Below are 18,204 nucleotides of genomic sequence, written 5' to 3' on the forward strand. Positions count from 1 at the left end.
TAGCTGCCCTTTCTTTCTTTTTTCTTTCTTTCTTTCTTTCTTTTATTTTTTTTTTCCTTTTTCTTTTTATTATTTTTAATGCAGCATTATTCAAACAGGTTGGCCACTGACAATTGAGATCATGATGGCAAAGACAGTTTAAAAAATATCATGAATTAATTATTTTCTCCCATGCCCTACTGTATCACTTATCAGGCCTTCAATGGGAGCACTGGCCCAGCTCTCTTACCATGTGCACGCTAATGGCTTGCTCCTCTATTATCCCTTTTGATCAGACACAGGTGGACAACAAGGCCTCCTCCTTGTCTGCTGAAAAAGGTGCACACTGTTGTCAGGGTGATTATATCTAATTACATCCTGGTTAATTATCAAACATGAATAATTATAGTAGAGCCACTCTCCTCCAGAGATAGGTGCATCTTCCAGATGTCACCCTGCAGTCTCCACAGGGCAATTTCCTGAGACTTTTGTCAGGATGCTCCTGCTGCAGGAAGGGGGTGCTGAGGATGTGCTGAGGGGACCCGTGGTCTGCTCTGGCCCTCCGGGTCCCTGCAGCCAGCCAGGATGGGTTGCTTTGTGTTGTTCATGTTGATAACACAGAGTCCTCACATTTCCCTCACTGGGGTCACCACCATGCTTGTTTATGCCAAAACCTCTTTCTCTTATATTTGCTCTCTTCCCCCTTGCGTTTCCTCTTATTCCTTCACTTGATCCTTATCTCCCAGCAGACACCTTCCCCCCTCAGCAGTCTCTCAGCTACTGCCTACAGAGAATGCAAGAGAGAAAGGCATATCAAGACATAAGAAGAGTATGCAGTACATGGTATTGCTCCTATTCTAGCAGCTTTTGCAAGAGGGATCCCAGTGTGTGTGTCCTGATGGGTGAGGTCAGTCGGCAGTACCCATCCCAAAACCCACATGCTCATATAGCCCTCTCCACCCTCCTGTCCCTAACCCTGCAGCTCGGTTTGTAAGGTCGCCTCAGCCTCACTCTAATCAGTGTATGGAAGACATGAATACCTCTGACAAACTGAAAGCAGCAAAATAATTAAATATTTCATCAGTTGGATCCATTGCAAAATATAACCATCTTCAGCTAAAAGGCCATTCCAGAGTCTGCATCGAAGAAACTTCCTAGAAACTTTGCTAAATAAATATGTGCTAAACATGCTCATGTTTTTCAAATAGTTTCTAGTAAACACACTTAGATACGTCCTTTCATGGCATAAATCACTAGATACAAAAAGATAGTGGACTTCTGACATAAGTGTCTTCCTTGGCCTTTACTTCAAAATGTTAAATATCCACAAGTCATTATTGACCCCTACCCCCCCAGATAAATAGTTTTTTTAGAAAGTAGTTATCAGCTTCTGCTGTGACCTTTAGACTTTCTTGGTGTTCATTGCAGGAGCTCATGAATCTTTGGGGCAGCCTTGTGGTAAAGAGGCAGAGGGAGAACATGTTAGCCCAGGAGCTGCCATGAAGAAGCAGACCTGAGGTTCGCTTAGACATTGATAAATATTTATCAGCACCAGATATTTCAGAAAGAGACAGAGGAAAACCAAACCAGAAAGATATGGTACAATCCACCCCCATTAACATATCGTCTTTAAACTTAAAACCTGACATTATTTTACAAGTAAAGCTTTGTTATGCTTATTAAAATCTCTTCTAAATTTCATTAGTATAATTCTGTTTATTCTTGTTACAGTACAAAAGTCAAGCCCTATGTTGAGTCTCAGTAAGTTCTTGGGCACAAAAGATACATCTGCATTAATGTTTTAGTTTGGATCTGAGGTGTGTTTTTGAATCATTTCTCCTCATGGTCCCCGTGTGCAACTAGACAGTTCATGGTGTAGAGTGTTCGTTTCCATCAGATGAAAATAAATCAGAGTATGCACCTGAGGAGTACAACTCACTAGTTGCTGCTGGTGGTTGTCTGCTCTATGGGATAAGAGTGGGTCCAATCTGGCATAAAAGCCCCAGATGCACATAGCATGGATGGAGGGTGCCCAGCACCAGCCATTTGCTCTGCAAGTCCCTCCTGTCATGCCACACTACTTGCTGCTACAGGCTTAGCAGATAATGCCTGGTGGCATCAAGGCCAATGATACATGTGCAAAATATTTTCTTTTCCTAATCAGCTCTGAGATTGCTGCTTTTTCAGATTAGCCACTCCACTTTTGTTCCTGAATTGTAACACACCAAATACGCTTTCTACTTGCTAGTTTTATATCACAACCTACCTTTACAATATTTATACAATATCACATCTTTTTCAGCTTTTTTTAAAGGTAAACTTAGGTCTAGCCTTGTCAGCCTCTTCTCACATGAGAAATTTCAAGTGTCCTTTTCCATTCCCGTCACCTTTCTCTGAACTCTGTCTTGCTTTGGTGCAGTCTTCTTGTGAACTTGGGAGTATTGGGTGACCTGTACTGCATATGTTATTCCAAATGTGAATGCATCATTGACTTACATTATTAATTGCTTGTATTTTACACATTATTCTCTGTCCTGTTCCTTGTGCAGTCTAACACCTTGCCTGACCAATAAATTAGAGCTGTGCTCTGCATCCAAATGATCATTGAGCTGTCCACGGTGAAACTCAGCTGACTTTCCCAAGCCCCTGCAGGTAATTGAGAGCCTTGTGAGCTATATGAGCACATCCATTTTTTTCTCCCCTTCAGTGTGCAACACTTTGTCTGAACAGAGCTGAACTTTATCTGACACCATGTCACCCATTCATCTAGTCGGATTAGGTGCCTCTGAAGTTTCTCACAGCCTTCACAGAATTTGACTAATTCTACATTCTTTGTGAATTTGTTGGGTTCATAGCCACCTTTTCCATCTCTCTCCTGAATATCCAACAACCCAGAAGGCAGCATGAAAGCTTAAATAACCCAAAGGCAAATTTTTGCCATGATGAAATACAGACATTTAAACACACATTTGTTTCCTATCTCAGAGACAATTAAAACACTTGAATGAGCAAATGTTACACTGGACCCATTATTTTTGTGCTCCTCTCTCAGGACCCAGGGCTGTTCCACCCATACAGGTGCAAACAGATAACAAGAGCCCATTAAGTCAGCAAGAGCAGGAATCTTTCCTTAAGACCACTCCAAAACATTAAGGATGGCTCTAGTTCCTAGTGGTATCCACCAGCAGCCCCATGTCTCCTAGGGGTAATTTCCTCCATTCTATCGTAATTAAAACACCATGAGTTTCCTTTATTCTTCTGTCAACTCAAATTTGCCTGAGGTTTCAGGAGCACTGTGTGTCTGTTCCTATTTTTCCTTCTTTTTATTTATTTTTATTTTGAGGAAACGATACGGCATTGCCCAAGCGTGGCAGACTCGAACATGGCAAGGAAGAGAGGGACAGGAAAGGTGCCAAGCATGAATTAAGTCTGCATTCTGCCAGAACAATGCTGCATCGTACAGACGTGTCCCGGAGCGCACAGCACCCTAGTGATAATTTCACAGAATTAATTTTCCCAAAATGAAAAAAAAAGGCAACAGCACAGAAAGGACGAGGCAAATTACCAACACTAATCAGTCTCTCTCTCTCTCTCTCCCCTTTTCCCTTGTATGATAATTATGATAATTAACAAGCTAACAAGCTCCTAGTAAAAACAGTTCCAGAATTTCAATGTATAATTAATATTTACATCCATAACAAGTTGTCATTTATAGTGAATGTTGATTTTCTTTTTTCAAAAGAAACTGCACTTTATACTCAGAAAAGAGAAGTCCATCGAGAATGTGCACTAAAAAGGCATCCTAAATTCAGAAACCTTGTCCTTATTTGTTATTTATTTATGCAGGGATATGGAAGCATCTTAACATCTGCGTTTCTTACAAATTATGAGTTACATATGCAAACAAATGCAGTTTCCCTTTTCTTCACAGAAGAGAAGGCCACAACCGCACCATGATGCTTAAAGCCAGAAAGCAGATGCTTCCACAATGGACCTGTGCTTCATGTGGGTCCCAGCACACAAACCTTCTGTCACTGTTTAGTGACCTATAAAGCCAAGCTCAGGTGAGCAACCAGTGATCTGCAGAAATTTCAGACCCTTATTATTTAACGCTTTGCTGCTTGTTGATGCATGCCTTCTCCAAGGGAGCTGGATCTGCAGTTTTCCAGCTTCTGAAGGGTGCAGAGTAGGAGGCAAATGCTTCACTAAAATAGGCTCAAACTCCTCAGTGCTCATGCAGGGTGGCAGCCATGCTCCGATATCATGGTGATGTTGGACAGGAGTTGCACAGAGGAAAAAGCTCAACAGCAAGTTCACTTTGAGTATAAAAGCACCACCCACGGACAGATGGATAAACTGACTGCAGTGACCACTTAAAAGCTGCAGCTTCTGCTTTGCAACCAAAAGATCTTGTAACTGAAAAAATAAGAATGGTGCTGTCTCAAGGGCATGTACCGACTGAGTACCTCTTAACCCATCCATATGCCATAGCTCTCATGTCACCCCACAGCAAAAGATGGTCCTCAGGCTCACAATACGAAAGCACTTCAAAGGAATAACTGCAGGAGACAGGACAATGATTCACAGGGCACTGAAAAAGGTTACGTGATGAAGCAAATCTGTATGGAGTTGCAGAGAAGAGCAGCAATGGGGGATATGGCCAAGAAAATTTTTGAGAAAACTTTCTGTTCTTACCTATTAGTATTTGACCCAGCAGCATATGTTTTTTGGCCAGTTGGTTTTCAGATTTTGTCTTCCCCACAAGTGGAGTAACCAAATTTTCAAGAGAATAAGGAACGGTGGAGTGAAGGGCTTGTTCCACCAGCCAGAGTCCAGGGAAGGATGCTGCAGCAGTGGGGTGGGAGACAGCTCATCCTCGAGCTCCCTCCGGTGGAGACCACAGCCCATGTTGCTGGGGGTCTGCTTGGTAGAAGGGTTGGCAGCAGGGAACATGGGGAAGAAGAAGGGAGGGAATATGTATCTGGTAAACCTAGGGTGGCTTTGAGTCCTTCTAAGACACAGGTGTTCACAGAAAGGAAGGGTGCTGTAAATATCCACAGGCTACAGAGAAGCTCATAGAAGTAGCCAGCTTCAGAAGGGAGTCGACACTTGGTGTTTGAGTTGGAACCTAACGTAAATTTCTATGAAAGGGAAGTTGGACTTGAAATCTGACATTTATTTCTTTGATAGATTAGATTGAGCATGTGGTCTAGATATACAGCTGAGTCCACAGAACCTGAACTAATTAGAATAATTCACTAAACTGACCACTCACATCCCAGCTGTGGAGGTGTGAATAAGCTTTCATCTCTACCACATCATCATCTTGTACAATATTTCATGGGAAAAAAAGAAAGAGTCGTGAACTTGTGCTTCTTCCAAACTGCTATGCAAAATGATCCCTGGCAAATGTTGACAGTAGAGTCATCTTTTGGTTATTTCCCAAGTGACTGGCAAACTTTGAATGAATTCTTTACATAGAACAGAGATTATGGATTACACCCACCTTGGTTGGATACTTGCACAAAAGTAATTAAACATACACAGAAAGTCATAACAGAAAAAGTTCTTGTGTACAAACCTATGTGACTCCTTGTAAGCTCTGCATCCTGTAGTTATATCAAGACTGAAAGAGGGTACTTTGTCGTGATAAAATACAAAAATATATTTCACAGAGGATGCTCAACGGATGTTGAACTACACATTCGATTAATAAGGGTAAAATAAAGGAGATTTAGATTTCTTCCATAAAGCATTTCACCTGGTACCATATGGCATTTTAATTAAAAAACTAGGACACTACAAGATCAAAGCTCTTAGATTAAATTTATTAAAAATTAACTAATATCCCTCAAAGTGCAATTTGAAATGGCAAATCATTATCATCAGTGTCAATCTCCAGTAAGTGGGTGTGACTTTTATACACATAATATATATTTATACATATTTTTATCAGTGGGGAGAGAGGGGTTATGATATTGCAGGTGGCACAAAATAACTCTCTATCTATGTACAATTTAGGACTTATGGTAGAAGCTAGGCAATTCAGATGGTACTGTTAAGCCATAAAATGTTGTGATGCATTGGAATCCCTCCTCGACTGTCAAAACTGAAACATTCTTTGGCTGGAGTACCAGTCACTTACTAACCATGCATTAATCCAACAGTGGGGATGTTTAGAGGTTGTTTAGGCAAGGAAATCAGTTCTGCAGTGTACAGCTATACGGAAGCAAATTAGTAGCAGCAAAGACACCTGCTGATGGTAAGGAGAAGGATGTAAAACTGTTTAAACATTGACTCAGAGAGCTAAGTAAAAAGCTTCAGACGAGAAAGAGGAAATAAAGACACACTCTCCTGAAGGAATTTCACTTGAATCCTGGAATCCTCTCTAAGGACAGGGAGAATACATCTACCTAGACATGCTATTCTGAAGTAAAACTGCCAAATGGAAAGAGAAGTTAAAAAAATTAGAAAGCTTCCCTCATTTTCATGATTTGCACTGACACTGAATCTCAAACACACAAAAATTTCCCACAGGTGGGAAATTTGCTTCTTAGTGGTGATAGTAAAATTTTGGGATGGTCTTTGTCATATCCTTGGAGGATGCTGCAACAAAACTTCATTTGTTGGATGTACAAGCTTTATTCTTACAACAGGCAGCCCCACTTTACCAGAAGAAAGAAGACCACTGGCAGCATTTCTCATCCAGCACAGTTAAGATCCTTTCAATAGCCTGGGTTCGGGCCATGGGGACTTGGGAAACTGACTCAGATTTTAAAATCAAAAGCCCGTACTCTGCTGCACATCCAGATTTTCGAAGGGCTCCTGCTTCACTATGTGTGTTTTTAATTAGGGGAGAAAAGGAAATAAATCTGTTCACACAATAAAGAAGTGTTCCGGTTCGGGTGCACAATGCAAGACTTGGAGATCCAAGAAGCTCTTTTAATCTTGGGACACAGCTGCAATAGGGAAATAGCATGGAGTGGCTGCTCCATATCAAAAACCTTGTTTTCTACTGAGTGCTACCTACATTTAGCCAGTTCTGGAGGTCAGCTAAGTGGAGTGACCAAAAGACTTTCTTTGTGAGGAACAAAGGCATCTATTTAAAGAGCTAATTCAGTGCGTTAAATTCACTCCCCACACTCACTTTTCATTTATTTTGCATTAGTCTCCCCACGAAGACAGGTGCTGAGCTTACAGATAGGTAGGAGCTATGGGAAGAAAAAGATAGATGCGTGATGCAGCCACAACACAGTCTCTGTCTGTGGAAAACCCGAGCACCTAGAAAGAACTAGGAAATGGTGGTGATACTTGATGATCCTGCTCCAGATGGGATTTCCAGTGCAATGATCCCCTGGAACCTCCCTTGGGTTCCCAATAGGAGAAGCCATCCACCACTCTACAATGAAAAAACAGCAATCTTTTATTCTCCCCTGGTCCTGCCCCAAGTAGAGCTTTTAAGTTAAGAGATCCTTGTTGCTAATACATGTGAATCTAAAAAGATTGGTTAAGAATCAACATAAGCTTTTTGTGTAAGTATGGGGTCTGCACATAGCAAAAGAGAGAGAAAGAAGAAGAAAAGAAGGAAGGAAAGCCAGCAAGTCCATATATGCCACCATGGACCTTGACTCCACTCACCACAAAACATAAGGAGAGCTATAATTCTTCTCACTGCACCCATATGAGAAAGTGAAGCTCCTCTCACTCATACACTCTCTTTTCCTAACGCTCTCAGAGACTGCTCTTTAGTCAGTCATCCTTGCTGTAAGCTTCTTTAAATCAGAACTGGATAATCTTCCCCATTCTGGGGGGCCTTTTGGCAGAGAAATCCCTGGACACACAGCCCAACTGATGAAGTTGAGAGTTGCTCAATTGACAAAGAACTGACTAAAGACACGATTCTTTGTTTGTAGTAGAAATCCAGTTTCACCAGCAACTATTTTTAAGGAACCCTATAGTGAAATATGTATGCCTATAATGAAATATTTGTATTTTATTTCCAATAAGACTCTGAATTTATGAATATCATGATCAGTGTCTGTGTCTCATCGAGTACTTGGACTTTGCCCTGTGTGCTTGCTACTCTCAATCTCAGAGGTCCCAGATATGTAGGCACATTTTGAACTAATTTCCCCAAATCGGTTCCATTTTTGCACTCTCTCTGAGCATACATGTGGCTCTTGATCACCTGCAGAAAGCCCCACATGCAACAGGTGAGCTAGGCAGGGAGCACAGAGACATGCCAGGGGCATGGCCACAGTCCCCGGTGCCTTGTCCATGTACCTCTGAGCACAGGCATGGACCCGCTGCCTCTGCCTCTCCACCCATTGCAGTTTTTGACTTCTGGCCTTCTCTCTGCAAAAAAACCATTGCAAGGCCATTCATACCAGGGAAATTCAGGGGCTTTGCCTTAGTCAGGACGTGCCAGCATTTTAGTCAATGGAAAGCCTGATTTATTTTTTCTCCCAGTAGGTAAGAATGCTTCTGTGCGGAATATCAGAAGAGATCCTCCACCACCCCCTCCTTGCTGTCTATTTGTTTTCTCTTGGTTAAGTCTGTGAGGAAATCCTCTTGGTAAAGCCAGTTAATAAGATTAGATAAATGTCTTTGAAACCAAAATGCTGATATAAAAATCAGAACAACAGAGCACCAGCTGGCTTTTCTTTTGCTCATTCAGATGCAGCTGGAACGCCGCAGCCAGTAACGTGCAAACTGGGAGTGATAATCAATAAGCAGTAAAACAAGAGCGAGATGCCTCTGGAGGAATTTTCCCTTGGTGAGAAAGATGGATTAACTCTAATTCTCAAGGCAGCTGAACAAAAACATTTGCCTAAATTCAGACATAATTTAAATACTGATCCAGAGAAATGTGACAGCCTGAAATAGCAGTGAAACAAGATCCTCTGCTCGCAGCCAATGACGCTGTTTAATGTTGGCACTGGATTTATTTATTATTATTTTTTTAATGTAAGGTAGCTGCTGCACTGCACAATAAGGAACACCTATTAATGAAGTGTAATGATTAAAGGCTGTTTAGCTAAGGACACCAGGTGAGAGGATGATATTGCTGACTATTACGGCTCTGTGCATACAGAGGCACACAGTTCTGGGCAGCTTATCCAGCAGGGTGCTGTGTACACAGCAGGCTAAAGACAGAAACATTAACTAAATCACAAGATTCGGATCATTTATCTTATCGTCACATGGGGAAGGAGTTTGTCTTCCAAGCTGGTGCACCTGCTCTCCTGGTAAAACTTTACTCGTGCCATTACCGAGCGTGTTATTGTTTCTTGTTCAAACATGCCGCCGCAGGAGGCGGCAAAAGGTGGGTGTCCCTCCTGGAGCGGGCACCAGCCCAGCATCCACACATCCTCGCTGGCACAGGGCACCGCTGTGTGAAAGCAGCAGACAAACACCACTGCCTACTCGAGTCAGCCACAGGAAGGGCAACAGGGTTGAAAAATCCCACTGACATAGATTTTGGAAGAAATCTGGAGGGTCTTTAGGAAGACAAAAGTTATGTGAAGTGTCAAACCTCTGGCCAAAGGGAGAACTCTGTGAGGACAGCATCAAATCCATGTGGATGAGTGATCACCTCAAAAAGTGTATTGAATTAAACAAAGACTGCAAAAATACTGGAAATTGGGGTTGACCATCGAAGAAGACGCTCTAGTAGTAGGCGTGTGTCACTCAAGTCAAAATTATTCCACTCAATCTGGACTTACCTGACAAAACAAGAAAAAAGTAAAATAATTCTGGCATTTAAATATAATAAAAAGCAAGGAAAGTGAGGCTTTTCTGAAGATGTAGACATCACAGCTGTTCTAGCATGACCTGAAACCTAGAGGAAAGCTTCTCCTTCCTGTAGAAGGTGTGGATGGCTAGTGGGAGGGAGGCCCTTGAGATGGAAGCCACTACATCCTAAGAAGCTGTGAAATAAAGAAAGGACTGTGTAGACTCCTCAGGAGTCTGAAAAAAATGCATCCTGTGAAGCTGGAAGATCAGGGGCAATATTTTTAACAGGTATTTCAAGTGAGGAAGGGTCAAGGGAGATTGATTGTCAGTGCATGGCATTGTTCCAGAGGGAAAAAAAAAAAAAGAAAAAAAAACCCATCCAACCTGCATGCTTACTTAAGGAAGATCAAGAGGAAAAAGACCTTTATTTATGAGGTGATCATAGAATGACTCATCAACAGGAGATGCTGCAGAGGAAGATGTGGTCCTATCATGTAGTACATGAAGTAAAACCAGTGCAAGCAGGGAGGTATTTCTGCCATGACTCCAGATGCTGGTACAACGTCCTCTGCAGGTCTGGTCCCATGGATGAGGAACTGAAACCAGAACAGGTGCAAGGAAATGCTATTGGGTATATCCAGGAAATAATGAACCCGTTTTATGAGTGGACACTATAAAAGCTGGGCTTGTTTAGCCTAGCAATATGAAAAATGAGAAAAGATACTGTTCCTTATTATAAATACATCAAAGTGATGTGTAAACATTAGACAGGGAGAGGAGCTACCTAACTAGGGGACAACACTGGCACAAGAATAAATGAATACGAATGGACCACACAAAAAAAAAGGGTACTAGAAAAGGGTTTCTAAGCAACATGAGTGAGGTTCTAATACAGCAGTACGGCAAACAGAAGAGTAGGCGAGATTAATTATTTCTGGTATTTGATACAGATCAAAAAGATAGCATGTAATCTGGTTGGCTGCAGCAGCAGCACACAGCACCTAGGAGGCCCTTTCTAGTCCTATTCTTGACGTTTCTAAATGCTTTTTACTAATTGGAGGGGAAACTACATATACAAAGGTCGAACTCACGATCTTTGGAAAATTTGGATAGAAACACCTGAATAAATAGAACTCATATTAGGCCAGTCCGTAAAAGTCAAAAGGAAACGATAGCTTCCTCTTGATTGCTAACAGCTGCAATCCCTGCCATCCAGTAAGGGTGTTGGCAAGCAAATCCCAACCATGACAGACCCACCGATGTACATGACCAGCCTGCTCACGCTCACACACCATTTCCTATGTGCCTGCAGAAGCCCCAGCTATATATAATGGTGCAGCAGACACAGGGAGGCAGGGCTCCTTCCATTGCACTTCCCATCTTTCCCACAGACAGGACTGCATCTTGCTTGCATTTCAATTAAAATATCCTAACAGAATATCCACAGTATAGCTTTGATACAGACTGGGTTAAATTAATTTCCATTAAACATGCATGTATTCACAGAAATGGCTGTTCACTCCTGATTTGTACACAGCATCACGCAACAAAACTGAGTCATCCTGTTCAGTTCAGATGATTTACAACCTCACTTAGGATGTCCGGGCACAGCCACAGTGCAAATAACAAAAAAAAAATAATATGCAATTTTAATGCTCGGGTCCCTCTCCTGAGTTCAGTAATATGTCTTTCATTCTTCAACACATTAACTGGCTGAAAGTAAGGGATGCTAGGAATCTCTACTGGGCACTGTTTCATATTATCTGGTACGGATAGTCAAGTGAAAAAAAAAATACAGCAATAACCTCCACGGATTTATACATATTACACGTATTATACACATGCAAATGCACAGGGGAGACTTCACCCAAAACAAAAAAAAAAAATCAACCAACTAAACACCCCCCCCCCCAAATTATTCCACTCAATCTGACCTTACCCAACAATACAACAAAAAGTAAAATAATTCTGGCATTTTAAAAAAAGAAATATTACAAATCAGGAGGTTAAATTGGCCAGTATTTCGAGCATGAATAATAGATTGTAAACAAACAAACAGAAATGGTGTGGCAGAGCTTTAAAAGCTCACTACGTGACTCCTCGTGTCAAGCAACCGCTGATTAATCTGAATAGAAATTAGAGCAAACTGGGAGATAATTGTGCAGCAGCCCTGTCTGTCCAGGATGCAGAGCGCAGGTGCTGGGCCACATCTGCCCCCGAGGACAGCGCAGCCACCATTACTCTCGCCCAGAAAACACCCTGTCCCACTTTTACAGCAGCGGACCCAGGAGGACAGAGAAATGCTATCAATTTGATGGCCATCACTTCGGTAATCATCCCACAGCCATCTCCCCAGAGATGTATTTAGTATCGGCTGCATTTTTCAACCAAATAAATATTCCAGACTTCAGCGTTAATACACCATTAAGATGACACCATCGTGCTACACGGGGTACTATAAATTAGACCTCGAACACAGCAGGCCAGACAGGAATAGCCATTACTCTCTCCCCGCCCCACTTTCCCCATCTCTGCCTATCTTCCCTAAGAAAAATATTTTTAAAGGAAGCAGAATAATTGCTTCCTTGTAACAACTCCTCTGACTTCGAGGTGGATGCTATTTCTCTGCTGATGCAGGTCCCTGGATATCAAGAAATAAGCTCTGAGAGAGCCAGTTTGTAGGGCATTTTCAGTTCAGAAAGCGTTATTGTTTTGGTAACATATTGTTATGGTGAGCTGGGTTCGCTTTATTTTCCCTCCTGCTTCTCTTTCCCCTCTCTCTTCCCTCACCTCATCTCTCCTTACTCCCTCCCTTTGGTGCTACATAAACCAGAGGGCAGGGCATCCAGCTGCTTCCACAACAGAACAATGTTTGGGCAGAGTCCATGTTGACACAAGTGCATTATATCCTGAAGGGTCAACTGCAGCTTTTTTTTTTTTTTTTTTTGAGAGGAGGGGTGGTTAGTTTTTCTTTACCAACTGCGTAGAATTAACCTTCCACTCCTGCAGAGCTGCCATTGGTCCTACATCCATGAGCTCATCTAATTATCATCTCCTATCATTGTCCTATGCTGCCGGTTTAAGAATATTACCATTTTCCCATTAACACATTTAGAAACCCTCCCCTTCCTTAACGTTTTAATAAAAGTTACACCTAGGAGACGCACGTAGGACTTGTTAGACAGCCAACACCACCCTCTCTCGTTTTGTGCTTTTCTGAGCAAGGCTGAGTTCAGCTAAAGGGCAAACACAAACACACAATATGCCATCCCATGGTCCAAATGCTGGCTAACCACCCCAGTATCTACCCTCATGGGTAGAGGAGAGCTGCCCTAGGGCTTGGCATGCTGTACATAATGCCTCTCCCAGCACACCTATCCCAGTCAGTCCTGTGGTCCCCAGTAATAGTAAACTGTGCATGAGGGGGCCTACACCATACAGCTTCTTTGGGGGTACATTTCCTCCACACCATAATATTTTTCCTGTAGCAATATACGTCCCAGTCTGAAGACTTTCTAAAGGTGCTTCGATCTTCCTTTTCTAATGGGATCTGTACTAAAATGAGCATAACAAACTTTAAGCCCCTTTCCACCCCACCGCTTCTAAATATTGACTGCACATCAGTAGTTCAGTGTCCAGGCATTTCAGATATATAACAATCAAAATAATACATTTTATTTATTTATTTATTTTTAAGAAACTTCCACCATTCATTTTCCAGGAAAAGTCTTTGTGTTTGCTCTTCCAAAACACAATGCTGTGGTATCTTGGAGTTTCTGAAGTGGCAGTGTAGGCACTGTACTCTTATGTTTCATTGAGTGCTCGTTCAAAACAGCTGTATGTTCTATATAAAACATGTTTACATAGTAAATGTACTTCCTGTAGACACAAAGAAATGTTAATGAATAACCATTCCTGCATTTCAAATTTTGCAGGGCTGTGGGAAGGATCAGTGCATGACAAAATAGTTAATGTTCACCCACTTTCTGGCACATGAAATCTGTTACTACAACTAATCCCTTACAGAGAAAAGAAAACATGGAAAACAAACTGGTGCTGGCTGGATCTACTATGCCTTTTTATTATTATTATTTTTAGAGAAACTGTGAGATGCATATACATGGAAGATGAACAGAGGAGGTATTCGGTGGAGAATGCCAGAAGGCATGGACTCTTTCTGGTAGGCAAGGCTGCTGCTGGTTTTAATTGTATACATTGTCTTGGATTCTCACCTTCAGAAAAAATGCCAGTTTCATCTCCCACAGTATTCACTACCCATTATTTATATCCTATTGCCTGGGGCCCAGGGAAGGCAAACAACAGGTATTTTCCTTTCAGTCAATTTCTATCTGAAAATCTATATGACTTAAAAGACTTCTTAAATAACAGATATCCATTTATCCCTGAAAATTTAAAAAAGGCAAAAATCAAGTGATCTAACAGCATTGACCCTGAAAAAGCCTCAGAAAGAAAAACAATTTAAATGAAGTTCTTTCTAAAACACAAAAAATATTTTAAAAATTAAGAGTTTGGTTTATAGCTGTGAAGTCCCACACAATCTCCACTTCCCTGTGAATTAAGCCACTAAGTTAATTAGTGTTTGTTGTTGTTGTTTTGTTTTTTAATATATATAGCAGTTTTATCTGAAATACATGGCTCATTCTTCTAGTCCCCTGAAAAGATGCAAGTCCAAAAAGGAAGCACTGATAGGAGCCAATTCACTTCAAGGGAAACACAAACAGCATGGGGCAGATCCTCAGTGGAGTAAAAACTCGGCACTGAAGTAGATGGGACAAGAATAATTTACTCCAGGAATCTGCTCAGCATCTGCAGACCAATTTATGAAAAAAAGGTGATACACCATACATGGACCAGATGCACTGCTGTAGTATAAGGCAGAAACAAGCTTTGCTGGGGATGTTCCAACATTTCTACACAAGATTTCACAGTGTACTAAAACTGCTTCATGTGAATGAAAATCTTTTTTAACTGCAACCTCTTTGCATGGTCTGAAAGTGCTACTGTGGACATGGATTTCAGAGGCCACCCAACAAGCAATGCTCAACTTTATCTTCTTCACAGGGTGGCATACAAATAGCACATTTCAGTTTTAACAGGCTGAAAAATCATTACCATAGCAATAAGGCTAAGACCTCAGAGCAATTTTCTCAATAAACACATTCCTTGACAATTATCATTTTTGTACAAAAGATATATTTTGCTTTTGAGATAAGACTTGTTTTCATGATACCACAGCAATTAACAAAAGATAATCTGGAAACTTTTCTTTTAGGAATGTCAAACTATCTCATGTTCTGTAAGAAACAATAATTAAACTGTTTATTAAAATCATAGAACTTATCCTCAAGCTCCTTGAGGAGAGGGGAGCTTGATGGAGTACTGGCAAATTTGAAAAGTCCTCAGAAAATAATGTGGTGAGTGATAAAGCTCTATCTTATTATTTGAATGCAATTTACAAAACATTTTTAGAGTTGTTCAGTTTCTCCAAAAGTGATCTGAAACAAATGAGGAGAGAAAACACTTTCAACAGAAGCAACAGCCACAATAAAGGACACACAACAAATAACAAAGCTGACAAGATTAGCAGAAAACTTGACTACTTTACAAACACATTCAAAGGAAAAAGATGAGAGTAAATGTCAGGACGTGATGTTGAGTTACCAAACACTGCCACCATGCGTTTGCTTCGAAGACTATCAGGCTGCTTGAAAACTGCTAGATAATGAGCATTAAGAGATAAAGTAAATCAATTTTGTTCCCGTATAATACAATAGTAATAACAACCCCAGAAATGTTTTAAATATTTGTCACTTGAGTTACATTTTTATAAGGACACAGGGTGCTGTTTCTAACCCCTTCTACCATCGTGGTGGTGAACAATAACTAGAAAATGCTAGAGAGACAATAATGGACAGGCTTTGTTTCCACACACAGGTTCCTACATAATTGATGTTTTGTTGCATTTCTACAGTGCCCAACTCAATAAACTACACATTCATCATCATGATCCCAACCAGGTACCAAAGCCCACAAATATTCACGCAAGTGCAACAGAATTACTTCAGAGATAAGCTTTTCTTCAAACTTTTATGTGAATGAACTACAACATTCATATAATGATGTAGATAATGGATTCAGAAGACTTCCTACAACATTAATTTTCACCAGTTCCTGTTTCAACAGCATAGGATCTCTACTCATATTTGAAAACTATATCCATTCCAATTTGAATTAAAAGCATTACATTTCTTATTGTTTAATTCAGTCTTTTATCTAAAACCTCTCCTTGAGGTGGATGACAGGCTGCATCAGAACTCCTGAAATGCTAAAATAATTTAAGATGCCCTTCTTATGGGGGATATTCAAGAATATGCAATGGAATTCGGGACAAGGAGGTGATCTGAGACAGCCAGCACAGCTTCGCCAAGGGCAAATAGTGCCTGACCAATTTGGTGATTTTCTATGTTGGAGTGACTGCATCAGTTGATAAGTCAGAAGACTGACCCATGTCATCTACCTGAACTTCTGCAAAGCTTTTGACACTGCCCCACATGACATACCAATCTCCATATTGGAGAGGGAGTTGAAGGTTGGACCATTCAATGGATAAGGAATTGGCTTGAAGGGCAGATCCAGAGAGTTGTGGTCAGTGACGCCATGTCCAGGTGGAGGCCAGGAGCAAGTGGTGCCCCTGAGGGGTCTGTCTTAGGACCATTACTATTTAACATCTTTATCAACAACATAGGAAATTGGATCGAGTGCACCCTCAGCAAGTTTGCAGATGACACCAAGATGAGTGGTACAGTTGATACAACAGAAGGAAGGGATGTCATCCAAAGCGACCTGGACAAGCTTGAGAAAAGTGGACCCATGCGAACCTAATGAAGTTCAACAAGTCTAAGGGACAGGTGCTGCACCTGGGTCAGGGCAATCACAGACAAAAGTACAGACTGGGAAAAAACTCACTGAGAAGAGCCCTGCAGAGAAGGACTTGAGGGTGCTGGTGGACAAGAAGCTTGACATGAGCTGGCAGCGCACGCTTGCAGCCCAGGCGGCCAACTGCACCCTGGGCTGCATCAAAAGAGGAGTGGCCAGCAGGTGCAGGGAGGTGATTATCTCCCTCTGCTCCGCCCTTGTGAGGTCTCACTTGGAGTACTGCATCCACACCTGGGGCCCCCAACACAAGAAGGATGTGGACCCATTATAGCAGGTCCAGAGAAGGGCCACAAAGATGATCAGAGGGCTGGAACACCTCTCCTACAAAGAAAGGCTGAGAGCGCTGGGGATGTTCAGCCTACAGAAAAGAAGGCTCCAGAGATACCTCAATGCAGCTTTTCAATACTTAATGGGGGTTTATAAAAAAAGATGGAGAGCAACTTTTTCTCAAACAGATAATGACAGGACAAGGGTGAATTGTTCTAAACTAAGCAAGGGGAGATTTAGATTAGAAGTTAGGAGGATGTTCTTCACTCCTAAGGTGGTGAGGCATTGGAACAGGTTGCCCAGATAAGTTGTGGGTAGTGGTGAACACTTCAATATCCGTGGAGGTGTTCAAGGCCAGGTTGGATGGGTGCTTTGGACAACCTAGTAGTTTAAGGTGTTTAAGGTCCCTTCCAACCCAAGCTGTTCTATGATTCTATGAATTCCATTGATTTGGCCAGGATGGATGCCTGATTTTCTTCAATGTTTTCAAAATTTTTTTTTTTTTTTTTTTTTTTTTTTGAGTTAGAATGCTTAACATTAGCTTGTAAGTTCAGGAAGTAATAGAAGCAAACTCAGCTATTTTTTTATATGTATCTGTGTAGACACATTATAGAATATATGTATATGCATATATACACACACAAATACAAGTTAACTAATTGAACTTGGAAGAACTAACTGAAGAATTCTCACTCCCTCATTAGCATTACCCAGGTTTCAGAGATCCTTTTTAAACAAAATATTTCAACTACCTTCCTCAGACTACTTTACAGATTCTGCACCTATGTCTATACACCTTCACTGTACTACCTTTAGGAAAATGCAGACCTCAGGGAGCAGGGCCAAGAAATAAAACTGGCAAAAGTAATACTTGGATAAAATGCCACGCTTGCAAGAAGACATTTTCTACTCTTCTAGACATTTGAAATTTCAAGAACGAAAACATTTTTAAAAAGACTGAGCAAATATTTATACACTTAACAGGAGACTGCGCAGTTTTGGATAGCTCAGTCCCAGAATTATGTTTAGGACAACAGAAAAATCAGAACACTTGCATTTAAACATCAAGTGTTTTGTCAGCTTTACTCATGCATGCACCCACTAGATACTTTTGGTTATTCCAAACTTCTTTTATTCTTGGGAATACTGGAGTCCTGACTCTGAACCTACTGTATCTTAAAACTCCAAGTGATTCCAAACAGATGGCAAATATAACAACTGGAGCAGAGAAGTCATTTCAAGTAACTGATAAAGGACAAAACCAAT

This window comes from Anser cygnoides, chromosome 3 (genome assembly GCF_040182565.1).
Source record: "Anser cygnoides isolate HZ-2024a breed goose chromosome 3, Taihu_goose_T2T_genome, whole genome shotgun sequence".
Lineage (NCBI taxonomy): Eukaryota > Metazoa > Chordata > Aves > Anseriformes > Anatidae > Anser > Anser cygnoides.